The following is a 12554-nucleotide window of genomic DNA, read 5'->3' as shown; positions in this document are numbered from 1 at the left end:
AGTGGAAAAGTCTCAGCATCCCCAGTGTGACAGTGACACTGCCCCTCCAGCCACACGGAGGTGCTCTTCCAGAAGGCCAGTGACATCTTCAGTTTGAGACTCTCTTATTTTTGTGTTAACGCTCAGTTCCTATGTGAACATCTGGACAGAGTGTTTCTTTGAAATGAGTAGCATCAAAGACAGATGTGGGGATTGAATGTGGATATAAGAGAGGGAAGAAAATGTTTTAATACTTCTAATTCTGTGAATTTATGCCTCCTCTTGTTTCTCTCTCAGGCCAAATCATTTTGAGTAATCGGTTGGGATCAACCCAATCCTTGATTGGGTTGCTGATGGAAAGAAGCAAACTGGCATTGAATTGCATTCCCTTTTGCACCTTGCCTTTTATTCAAATAGTGCTAACCAATGTAAGTTCATTTTGTTGACTCATTCTTTCATGTATTTAACAAATGTTCACGTAAGATTTACTATAGGGAAGGCACTGTGTCAGATACTGGTGATGCAAAGGTAGGTAGGAGAGGTCACAGGCTGGAGGAGCTCCTGGTAGTGTCGGAGGCAACAGTACTGCATGCTCTGAGAGTGGCCTTAAGGAAGCTGGAAAGAAGTGAGCAACTCAGTGGGGAAAGAGGGGAAGAGTTCTCAAGGGGGAACCTGCTTGGGCTGAAATAAAATGATGAACATCCACTGGGCAGGTAATGAGAATGAGACACTCCCAGCAAGGAGAACAGGACAGGTGCGAGGTAGATGAGAGAATGGAGAAGGAGCCATGAGTATAAATATTGGAATAAACTGAGAAAATTGAAAGATGTTCTTATCAAGACTTGGAGCATCTTCTGGATCATCTTTGTGTGTAGTACATCAGCCACCCTTGACCTATGGTCTAGACTGCAGATGGCCCTGGTGTCACCCTAAGGAGTTTGGATTCTCTCTCTCTCTCTCTCTATATATATATATATATATGTATATTTACGTATGTATATATGGCTAATATATATTAGCAATATAGGAGAAAGAGATTTGGGGTAGAAGTGCTGGTTGGCTGTGAGTTCTCTGGTTGGCTTTGACTGAGCACATTCCTTTTTGTGAACCAATCGTTGTAGCTATGGGGCTATGTATTCTATCTTGGTCTGGGTCAGATGCCACACCTTTTCTAGGTTTTGGGGGAATTAAAATTTTCTAAACTATTTGGGATAGGCTTTCCGCTTGGCACAGGATCCTGTTAACCACAAAAGAGGCAATGGGAAAGTAGGAAAAATTCTATCTACCCCATTCCACCACGGTATAGAGGAAGGATGGAGAGGAAAACCAGGAAAAGAGTAAAATTGAAATACTCTTGAGTGTGTAGCCATTCCCTTCTCTAGGGGATCTTCCTGACCCAGGGATCGAACCCTGGTCTCCATCATTGCAGGCAGATTCTTTACTGTCTGAGCGACCAGGGAAACCCCTTCTTTCTTCTGGATGTTCCTAAATGCTGGCTTCAGTTTTATTTAAATAATTAAGTGTGTTGAACTACCTTTCACCTTATTTTCTTCTAAAGCTAATATATAAAGACAAAAAGGATTAAAAGTTTGAGTGAATTTCTATGAAATAGAGGATAGAGTGAATCAATACTCATAAGATACCATGATACACAAAGCTGTAGGATTAACCTGGTGCAGCTTCCTGACTGTTCATTTCACATAAATTCAGAAAACCCATTGCTTTGTGTGAGAACAGATGCATTTATTATGACATGCTAAGTTGCTTCAGTCGTGTCCAACTCTTTGCAACTCTATGGACTGTAGCCTGCCAGGCTCCTCTGTCCAAGGGGTTCTCCAGGCAAGAATACTAGAGTGGGTTACCATACCCTCCTCCAGGGGATCTTCCTGACCCGGGGGTTGAACCAGGGTCTCTGGCATCTCCTGCATTGGCAGGCGGGGTTTTTTTTTTACCACTAGCGCCACCTGGGAAGCCCATAGATTATGGAGTAAGATGTAATTGACACTCAAGAGAATAAAACATGAGGCATCAAATAGATTTCTACTTGCTACCTTGGGCTGGATCTCAAATGCCCTTGAGTAGGCCTTTTTGCTTTACGACTGAGGATAGTTAAGAGAAGAAAGTTAGTACTAGGCTCCATCTTCCTGAACTAAGGAAATTCACACACAGTGAAGTCCTCATGCAAAAATGATGTGTCAGGAGAACCTATCTGAGAATTGGCTATGCCTCTGTAATATTCACAACTGAACAGCAGGTGTGAGGAGGTCAGGAGGTGAGCTAGCCAAAGGGGAGATGATGAGAGGGGGAGAGAGGGAAAGTCATGAGATTCCTGCCTGAATGTTTGGGTTTCTTTTTATAAGACTATTGGTTACATTTGAAATCTGGTCTTCTCATATAATGGTCCCTTTGTATTCACAAGGGAACTGGTTCCAGGACCCCAGTGAATACCAAAATACGTGGGTGCTTAAGTCCCTTATATGAAATGGTGTAGTACAGTCAGTCCTCTGTATTTATGGAGGCAGCACCCGGGGATGCACAATGCTGACTGTAGTTTTAGCTTCGCTGAAGTCATATACCTTTTTTCTTCTCTTTGCTGGTACTTTATGAGCCGCTCAACTAAATCTGTTTTCAATAACATTCAAGTTAATGGTACTATGACTTACATTAAAAGGAAGATTAAAAATTCTCAACAGCCTGGTGAACTTAACCCTTCCTAATGCTAGGCACATTATCTTTCTTCTTTCCTGAAGGACTGGGAAATTTCCAGAAAGTTCTTTTCCCAACAGAATGGGTTAGTACTGTTCTACACACTGTGTTACCCTTTACAGTGGATGTTGTCAAGTCAAGATGCAGGGCAGGACATAAAGGTCAACTGTACGATGATTTTAGGGGGAGAGGAGAGTGGCTGGGAGGTAAAATATATCCTAAGCTTTGGCTTTTAAAGACTTATGAAATTGTAGTTGCTTTGTGACTTTCGACTGATCATTTTTTAAAACATTTTATTTATTATTTATGATTTATTTTTGGCTGTGCTGGGTCTTCTTTTTTCTAGTTGGGACGAGTGGAGGCTACTTTCTAGTTGCAGTGTGAGGGCTTCTCTTTGCAGTGGCTTCTCTTGTTGCAGAGCACAGGCTCTAGAGTGGATGGGCTTCAGTAGTTGCAGAACATGGGCTCAGTAGTTGCGGTTCCTGGGCTCTAGAGAACAGCTCAATAACTGTGGTGCACATGCTTATTTGCTCCGAGGCATGTGGGATCTTCCTGCATCAGGGATGGAATCTGTGTCCCCTGCATTGGCAGGTGGATTCTTTACCACTACTGAGCTCATGTTTTCTTAGTTTTCATTCTGATAAAAGTCTCCCTATCCTTTTCCCAAGAAGCTCTTTCATAGCAGATACCCTATTCTGAATATGCCTGAGAAGTTGGAGCCAATTTTATGGGGTGAGGGACCAAGGGGGGACCCTTCTCTCTTTGAATTGACTTGCTAATGTTTTCCTGGATTTACAGAAACAAGACACCTGAAAAGTTAACATTTTAGGACAAAAGTCACAGCAGGGCGTAGTCCTGACTTCAGGGAGAATGACCCAATATGAGGATGAGAACCAAATTAAGGAAATATGAAAATTAGAAACAGAGAAGCCAAAATGGCCTCGTGCATTAATGAATGGCCTGGAGAAACATTTGTGCCTGTCTGCTTCTGGGCTTACAAACTCTATCCAGGCACATTTTCATAACAATGGCTGCATTTGAATAGCAGCAGCAAAGGTCACCCAGACGAAGGGTTTTTTTTTTTTTTTTTGCAACAGTAATTTTATTTTATTTATTTTTTTTAATTAGTTTATTTTCTATTTTTTAACTTTACAACATTGTATTTGTTTTGCCATACATTGACATGAATCCACCATGGGTGTACATGTTTTCTCCCTCTAGAACCCCCCTTCCACCTCCCTCCCCATCCCATCCCTCCAGGTCATCCCGGTGTACCAGCCCCGAGCACCCTGTATCATGCATCAAACCTGGACTGGTGATTCGTTTCACATATAATAATTTACATGCTTCCATACCATTCTCCCATATCATCCCGCCCTCGCCCTCCCCCATAGAGTCCATAATACTGTTCTATTTATCTGTGTCTCTTTTGATGTCTCACATACAGAGTTATCTTTACCAATTGACTAAATACCATATATATGTGTTAGTATACTATATTGATGTTTTTCTTTCTGGCTTACTTCACTCTGTATAATAGACTTCAGTTTCATCCACCTCATTAGAACTGATTCGAATGTATTCTTTTTAATGGCTGAGTAATATTCCATTGTGTATATGTACCACAGCTTCCTTATCCATTCGTCTGCTGATGGGCTTTGACCTGTCACTACAATGGGGGTTTGCTTTGGTGTCTTTATTTTTGGTCTGTAAAGTTTTTTGTTCAAGGCAAAGTTCATCTCTCCCAGTGCCAGCCTACCTAGAATGGAGGTGGACCAGCTTCAGGTTCCCAATTAGTCCCTCCTCCAGACCTCGACTTGTGGCTCTCTTGGGGTCATGCTAGCAGACCTCCTGCCCATCCTGGCTCTTGACCGTTAGCATTTAACCTCCTAGCATTATTCCCAAACATAACAACATATGTGTAAACACTCTGAAAATCGTTATAAGCTTCTTATTAACTGCTGCTAAGTTGCTTCAGTCGTGTCCGACTCTGTGCGACCCCATAGAGGGCAGCCCACCAGGCTCCCCCGTCCCCAGGATTCTCCAGGCAAGAATACTGGAGTGAATTGCCATTTCCTTCTCCAATGTGTGAAAGTGAAAAGTGAAAGTGAAGTCGCTCAGTCGTGTCTGACTCTTAGCGACCCCATGGACTGTGGCCCACCAGGCTCCTCCATCCATGGGATTTTCCAGGCAAGAGTACTGGAGTGGGTTGCCATTGCCTTCTCCACCTCTTATTAACTAAATGCAATCAATTATAATAATTATTTTGCTTTGAATTCCTTGTCAGAGATATTCCATTCAGGTAGTTCACTCATATTTTGGACCTTCAGTCATTTTCAGAATGCTCTCTGTTGAAAATCTGAGAGAGGCTCTGGCCAGTTTTGAAAATCTTTAGCCTTGCAGCTCTACTGTGTAATCTGCTTTCTGACCTCTTCCTCCCAGCACCCTCTTACTTCATTTATACCTTGACTTATCTCTTGTCTGTCCTTTGGGGAGGTGGGAGACACCCTTGTCCTCAGGGGAGATGTGTACACAGGTGGTAGCTGTGAAGGTATGTGCTGTGCTGGCTACTTCGGACCGGTTCTGCAAACTTAGGGAGGCCTCGCTTGTCGACTGTTCCTCTTCTCTACTTACCCAGCACTTCTCATGGTCCTATTTCATTGCAGATTTTCATGTTGACTCATTCTTGTGCTGCTTTAGTGGCTCTCTGCCCTGCTTAGAGACAGCCTACTTTTCTGGAAAATTCCTTGGGACCTTGCTATTTGGAATGGGTGCAGCCAAGCCCACTGCCCTCAGCGATGTAGGTCCTACTGCTTGACCTCAGGCCTCAGGATACATTTCCTAGTTTATGTTTTGAATCTCAGGATATGAGTTCTTATGATAGCTGACTCTGTTCTAAGTACTGTGCATCATTCATGTCCAGCACGAAGTATCACAGTCCATTAAGTCAGTAGAGAGTAATTGAATGGAAATATTGTTAGATGTAGTTTACAGATGATGAATAGGTTGTGACATGATGTAGTGGAGTGTAATTGGATTTAAACATGCACTCTTGTTTGGAGATACTCATCGATAATAAGCTTTCTTTGTTGAGCATGTACACTGTATTGGACAATGCTTAAGTTGCCTTACGTGTTTTTCCTCTAACATTCACCACAAGCCCGTATAGTGAGCATCAGTATTCCCATTTTACAGATGAAAGAATTGAGGCACTTGCCTGAGTTGAGTGGCAGAATCAGTGTCATCGTGCAGATGCATCTGACTTCACAGTCAAAGCTTTCCATTATGCTAGGTTGCTCTGTATTTACAAAGAAGAATCCTGGAGGGAGTGATTTTTATTCACCCACCCTCAGCAGGAGAAAACACCTTCAAGCATTCTCTTGAATGTGGCACCATATTTGTTCACCGAATGAATGAATGAATGATTGATTTTTGATATATGCCAGATACTAAAATGGACTTTGGAGTATTAAAGGTGAATAAAACTCAGCCTTAGACCCTGAGAATATCATGATCTAGTGGGGCAACCTCTTTTTCAGCGTCACTGAATTAGTGTCTGGTGTCTCGTGTAGAAGGTTAAGTTCTTAAAATCATCTTTAAGCTTTCTCTTATTCAAACCCTTAAAAAATGATTATGGATGAAAGTGCTTGCCCTGAAGTCACTTGACTTAGGGATGGCATGGATTATTATAGATCTTTGTATTGTTTGTATGTGGCTTTTTTTAAAAAAATGAATTTTTTTACTGAAGCTATTACTGACTTTTTACATAGAAGTCAGATTCCACACGGAGAAGGCAATGGCAACCCACTCCAGTACTCTTGCCTGGAGAATCCCATGGATGGAGGAGCCTGGTGGGCTACAGTCCATGGGGTCGCTAAGAGTCGGACATGACTGAGCGACTTCACTTTCCCTTTTCACTTTAATGCATTGGAGAAGGAAATGGCAACCCACTCCAGTGTTCTTGCCTGGAGAATCCCAGGGACGGGGGAGCCTGGTGGGCTGCCGTCTATGGGGTCGCACAGAGTCGGACACGATTGAAGCGACTTAGCAGCAGCAGTAGCAGCAGATTCCACAAAAGACGCTAATATTGTGTGATTATGTTTCACCTTCATGGGGCCCCTCACAACCTACAAAATGCTTTTGTGGTACATTATTTTATTTGATCCTTTTAAGGGCAGCTCCCGGTTTCACAGATGTGACTCTCAAAGGCCACTCAAGTGTGTTTGTTGGGCTGAATGTGACCCTATGTTTTTCACCTGTGACACACCAGCTTTTCAGTGGGAGGAGGAGGTGTTGCTGCTAAAGGAAGCTTTCTGAAAGAAGAGAAGGGACATCGAATAGAAGGAAGTGTTATAAACCTCTTGACTTGTTTGTGGGAAGTGGAGAATCAGTGAGGTAGGGATATGCCTCAGCAGGACACCTGGAATTAAAGAACCGAGCACACAGAAACCACGGGGTGGGGTGGGGGGTTGGCTCTGGTTGCCATCGCACGACCCCACATACTGGATGGCACACACAACAGGTGCCTATGTCTCAAAGTTCCTGAGACTGGGAGGTCCACGCTCAAGATGCCAGCTGATCTGGTTCCTGTAGAGGACCTTTTCCTAGCTTGTAGGTGGCCACCTCTTCCTGTGTCCTCATATGGCAGGGAGAGGACAACAAGCTCCGTGGTATCTCTTATAAGGACACTAATGGCACCCAAGGGCCGCACCCTCAAAACGTCATCGAAACCTGATCACCTCCCAGAGGTCCCATCTCCACACACCATTTACATGGGTGGTTAGGGCTTCAACATACGAATTCAGGGAAGACTGTTCAGTTCACAGCAGTGTGTGTGGTGGTGGACAGGTAGAGCTCATAGATAAGTGATAAGTGAAGTCACTCAGTCGTATCTGACTCTTTGTGACCCCATGGACTGTAGCCTACCAGGCTTCTCTGCCCATGGGATTCTAGAGGAAGAGCTCAACTAGGCCAGTTAGGGCGTGGTGTGTGCATGTTTAAGTGTGGGCATGAAAGGCACGGTCACCGTGCTTGTAGAAAACAATTTCTCCATGGGCCTTTGAACTGAAAGTAGGAGGAGAGTGGCATGTGTGACTCCTGCGCATACTCCAGCCTTTCAGCATTTTACAGATGCATGCAGTGATTATCAATCCCTGCAACCCCCAAGGAAAAGGGAAGCAGTGATTGCATAGTGCGTGCATGCTCAGTCAGTTCAATGACTCAGTCATGTCCAACTCTTTGTGACCCCATGGACTGTAGCACGCCAGGCTTCCCTGTCCATCACCAACTCCCGGAGCTTACTCAAACACATGTCCATTGAGTCAGTGATGCCATCCAGTCATCTTATCCTCTGTCGTCCCCTTCTCCTCCCACCTTCAATCTTTCCCAGCATCAGGGTCGATTCAGTCACATCCAACTCTTTTGCGACCCCCTGGACTGTAGCCCGCCAGGCTCCTCTGTCCATGGGATTCTCCAGGCAAGAATACTGGAGTGGATTGCCATTTCCTCCTCCAGGGGATCTTCCCATCCAGGGGTCAAACCCATATCTCCTGCATTGGCAAGTGGATTCTTTACCACTGTGCAACCGGGGAAGCCCTATGTGGTTTCATAGTAGTGTTATTCCCATGTATATAAGCAGGATGCCACCATAAAAAGGCATTATGTCATTTTTTGAGGCAGTACAAAGGTCTTCAATATGTACCCTTTTGAAATCTTTTAGATCCAGATTTCACCCTCAGGAAAGTTTCCTGTCAGCTTTGCGTGGGACATCACTAGAAAAGTAGTCCTTGCACATTGTCTCAGAGTGTGTGATAAAAAAGTGGCCGGTCTTGAGTTCTTTTGATTCACCTGATTCAGGTAGAGCCTCGCATAAATCTTTTCTTACTTTTGAAGTCAGGATGATTCCGTGATAACTATAGAAACCTCTTTTATGGTAATTATAATCAGAGTTCTGAATACATTTATGCATCTACAGCTTTTCAGTTTTACACTTAAATAGATTCCATCAGAAGTATTTTTGAGGCCAATTTACCTTGGAGAGTTTCCATTAAAGCCCATTCTTGTGTTTCTAGTATTTTCAGCAGCAGAACAAGTCGGTCTGGTCATAAATGCCTATGGTGAGGGAATGGATTCAAAGATCTTCACTGTGTGAAGATGGTGTTATTTCCTCCTTACAATTACAGAAGCATGCATCTTCAAAGAAAATAACCTCAGACTTGCTCTTTCAGGATATTAGACGGCACTAAATAACCAATTTATGAAGAATTAAGGCTTGTTAAGTTAGAGGGCGTCGGGGTTGGAGGACAGGCTGGGCAGCCTCACCAGGAGTGAATTGAGACAAGTGTGCCCTGCTTCCACTGTGTGGGCAGCTGGCAGACTGCAGACCGAGAACTGCTGTTGGAAGCTGCCTTTTCGGACATGGCATTGCTTGAACATCAAAGAGTATTATGCACACATCTGAGGAAGATTAAGGGATCTGGGTTGCAGTGTACCATAAGAGAAGATGAGATTAGCTTTCTTGAGCCAGAAAGATTGGTTACATTTTAAAAAGTACTTTAACCACAGGGATTTCTAAATTCTCCTGGAATCTATTACCATCTTTTAACTACTGGGGCTTTGAAACATGAACTGCTAGAGGCATGGTGGTAGCGGAGTGATTTACTTCCCTTTGTGGTGGGGTTTGAATACCAAGGTGCCAAAGGCTTCTCCAGACCTGATCGTGGAGGTAGGGAGTTATTACACAAAGCCTGCTTACAAATTAGGTGGCCTGACGGTCTCCAATAAAAAGTGTGATAATCGGCTTAGACTGTCACATTTCCATCAGGATGACAAGAGTACTTAAGACCCTCTGTTTGGAAACTCAGAAACCAGTGTTTTTGCTTCAGTCTTAATTCACAAGGATGTTATCTCTTGGTGTAAGGTTGTATTGAGGAAATGAACTGATATTCCTTTTCTTCTGTGTGTGCGCATGTGCTCAGTCACTCAGTCGTGTCCGACTCTTTGTGACCCCACGGACCCCACCAGGCTCCTCTGTCCATGGGATTTCCCAGGCAAGAATACTAAAGTGGGTTGCCGTTTCCTCCTCAAGGGGATCTCCCTGATCCGGGGATCGAACCTCTATCTCTAGTGTTTCCTGCATCGCCAAGGAGATTCTTTACTGCTGAGCCATCTGGGAATCTTATTTTCCTCTACAGGAAGTTGGTTTTAGAGCCATTAGTGATGCTATGAGCTTCCCTTCACTCTGGGTCACAGAGGTTTTACTTTTGCTACAACTAGACTGTCAATAGGTGACCTGGAAACTTCTGGAAATAGTGGTAATAGGAACGATGATTATTCTATGTTCATGCTTGTGCTATGGGCTTTCACTCTCCACTTTGTTTAAACTTCAGAAAAAAGAATTTGAAGACTCTCCTACCTGGCATCCATTTAAAATATAGTATTTTAAAACTAAATTTATATCCATATATTTATATTTCATAATTTTGAACCCTTTTTTTGAAAATGAAATTTACTTTTTCCTGATTATATAAAGTAAAAAAAATCATCCAAAATTCATGCCTCTGTGATAACCACAAATTACATTTTAGGTCTTATCCTTTCATCTTTTTCTCTCTCTTTTCAAACACACTGGCGTGTGTATGTGTGTGCATACTAATAGCTCTTCACAAATTAGATCACATGACACAGTCTGTGTTCATTGTGCAACATTTTCAAACGTATTTTATTTGTTCCTTCCCTCCCTTCATATCCGGGACTCCCTGACTCCTTCACTGTCAAACAGTGCTGAACCACCTAGTTTATGTCTCCACATGTCTCTCCAGGTATTATATAACCATCTGTGAATATTTATATATTTATCTTTTGTTCTGTTCAGGGAGGCATCCTCCATAGCAATACTGGCCTGGTGTTCAGGATTCATGATCCACAATTCTAGGTGATGGCCAAGACATTCCAAAAGTAGGGGGATTCTTATATCTTCTCTGAGTTTTCCTTTTCTTAAGAGCAGTACATCACAGACTTCCCTTCTTGAGATAGTACACAGCTAACTCAGTCTTTTCAGTGTCTTCATAATGAAATGTGGGCTGCACCATGTATTCGTATTTTTGCATATGCATAGTCAGCTATGAATGTGCCATTTTTATCAATGAGCTGTTCTCTCCACAGTGGATCACAATATTCACTTTGTCATATAGAAGCTTCTATTCTATGAATATTGCCAGTGATCAAGTGGGTTCACTCCAGAAATGATACTGGGAATCATTTCTGGGCTTTTCAGTCTGTTTTGTTGTTTATTCTCATGCCATGATTTGATTTTAATGGAATTAAGTCTGGTATCTCACCCACCCCTCACTATTCTTTTTCACAAATTTCTTGGAAATTTTCGGACATTTAATCTTGCCAAAACATTTATCATATCCACTTTAAGAACTGGAGATTCTAATTGGCATTGCACTAAACTTTGAATTTACATGCTTATCTCTAAATTTTCTTTTCATTTTAATGCTATTATGTTTTAAAATTTTCCATTGCAAATATTAAGAAAAGCTCTGAACTTTTTCAGCCACTTGAACAAACTCCCTCATTGATTCTAGTAGTTTTCATTTGAAAACTGAAGTTAGAATTTCTAGCTATGTAAACATATCATTAGCAAAAATAGAAACTTCTATCTCCCCATATACTATTTATAGTAACTATTTTCTTATCCTCAGTTTATTGTTGAATTGTAATAGGAGCAGATATCCTATTTTATTCCTGACATTTGATTGTTTGGAATGATGTTTGCAATTGATTTTCAATAACTCAAAATAGGTATTTTCACATTCAAGAGGTTTCTTCGATTGATATTTTACTTGAAGTTTTATTAAAAATGGCCAGTGAATTTTACCAAATGTTTTTTCAGAACCTTTTGATATAACCCGTCACTTTTCCTCCCTGCATTCATTGCTAGCATGAATGATAGTAATAGATTTGCTGGTGCAGAAACTTGTTCATTGGCAATATTCATTTCATCTCCTTTTGCATCTACTTGCTAGTATTTTATTTAGAATTTTTGCAAATATTTATAGGTGGGATTGCTCTGTAGTTTTCTTTTATTGTGCTACTTTGATCACTTTTGGTTTTAAGGCTAAACCACTTTTATAAAATGGATTTAGGAACTTTATGTTTCTGTAGTCATGAATAATTTAAATAACATTTCTATTCTTTGTAAGTTATATGGAACTAACTCTGAGATCGTCTGTTTCTGCTCTTTTTTAATGGTAGGAATTTAACCACTTTCCCAATCTCTCCAATGGTAATTGGTCTATTTGATTTTCTACATGAATCAGTTCTGTTCATTTATATCTTGCAGAAATTCATACCAAGAACTTTAGAATGCATTAATTTCTCTCTCTTTCTCCTGCCTCCAGAGTTGCTCCTTCCCAACGTCTACATTTTCTTTCATTCTTGACAGTTACTATAACCTTGTAGTTTGTCTCTTATTTTGGAAATCTTCAACATTTAATTTACATACTCTTAGTCATCTTATACATAGTATCTTAGATTTCACAATATAATCACAAGATGCAGTTTTCACCACTGTTTTTTCTCCTTTTTCTGTTTCCTCTCTCCTGAGGTCTCTTCTTTGATGCATTTTTATTGCATTAGAGTCTTTCTCAGTATTTTTTACATATGAAGAATGTGGCTTATTTATTTATTTATTGAAGCATGGTTGATTTACAATGTGTTGGTTTCTGGTGTACAGCATAGTGATTCAGTTATCTATCTATATATAAACATATATGCATATATTCTTTTTCATATTCTTTTCCATTATGGTTTATTACAGGATATTGAATAGAGTTCCCTGAGGTTTATTTATTTTTGAATCA

The 12554-nt window shown here is 41.4% G+C and overlaps 1 protein-coding gene across 23 annotated transcripts in view; it reads left to right on the top strand.

Moving 5' to 3' along the window:
* The window catches only part of LYPD6 (LY6/PLAUR domain containing 6), a 131770-nt gene that overhangs the window by 54249 nt on the left and 64967 nt on the right, over positions 1–12554 (top strand). The window contains exon 1 of one of the 23 annotated variants that reach the window (XM_081582975.1): positions 277–407. The exons of the other annotated variants lie outside the window; for them this stretch is intronic. The gene's annotated coding sequence lies outside the window, so the exon portion shown is untranslated. Of the gene's footprint in view, positions 1–276; positions 408–12554 lie in introns of those variants that run through there. 23 annotated transcript variants of the gene reach the window in all.

Source organism: Giraffa tippelskirchi, chromosome 3 (genome assembly GCF_054371585.1).
Source record: "Giraffa tippelskirchi isolate mGirTip1 chromosome 3, T2T-mGirTip1v1.2.pri, whole genome shotgun sequence".
NCBI classification, from domain to species: Eukaryota; Metazoa; Chordata; class Mammalia; order Artiodactyla; family Giraffidae; genus Giraffa; species Giraffa tippelskirchi.
Note: the sequence above shows the minus strand (reverse complement) of the source record. Positions and strands in the feature narration are given on the sequence as shown.